Source organism: Crocuta crocuta, unplaced genomic scaffold (assembly GCF_008692635.1).
Source record: "Crocuta crocuta isolate KB4526 unplaced genomic scaffold, BGI_CrCroc_1.0 scaffold129, whole genome shotgun sequence".
Classification (NCBI taxonomy): domain Eukaryota; kingdom Metazoa; phylum Chordata; class Mammalia; order Carnivora; family Hyaenidae; genus Crocuta; species Crocuta crocuta.
The window spans coordinates 8,686,726-8,687,009 of NW_027551571.1; positions in this window are offsets into that span (position 1 = coordinate 8,686,726).

The window sequence follows — 284 nt, forward strand, 5'->3', positions numbered from 1 at the left end:
TTTTTTTTTTTTTCTTTTTTCTTCTTCTTTCTCTTTTCTCTCTTTTTTCCCCCAGAACACTGACCTAATTAGCTCTGGTCTCTGGCTTGCTTAACAAATCACAATGAGTCCATTCTGTAAATGTAAATTCTACATCTACCGACATTTTCATCTCTTTCTCTCAGGAGTACTTAGACTATATAGTTTCACTGGATAATTCCAGCATCCTTCGCTCACCTATCTAACCATATTCTACCCTTTACCTCTTTGAAAAAAGCTTCTTATCCCTTCTGCCTGTTCATTCT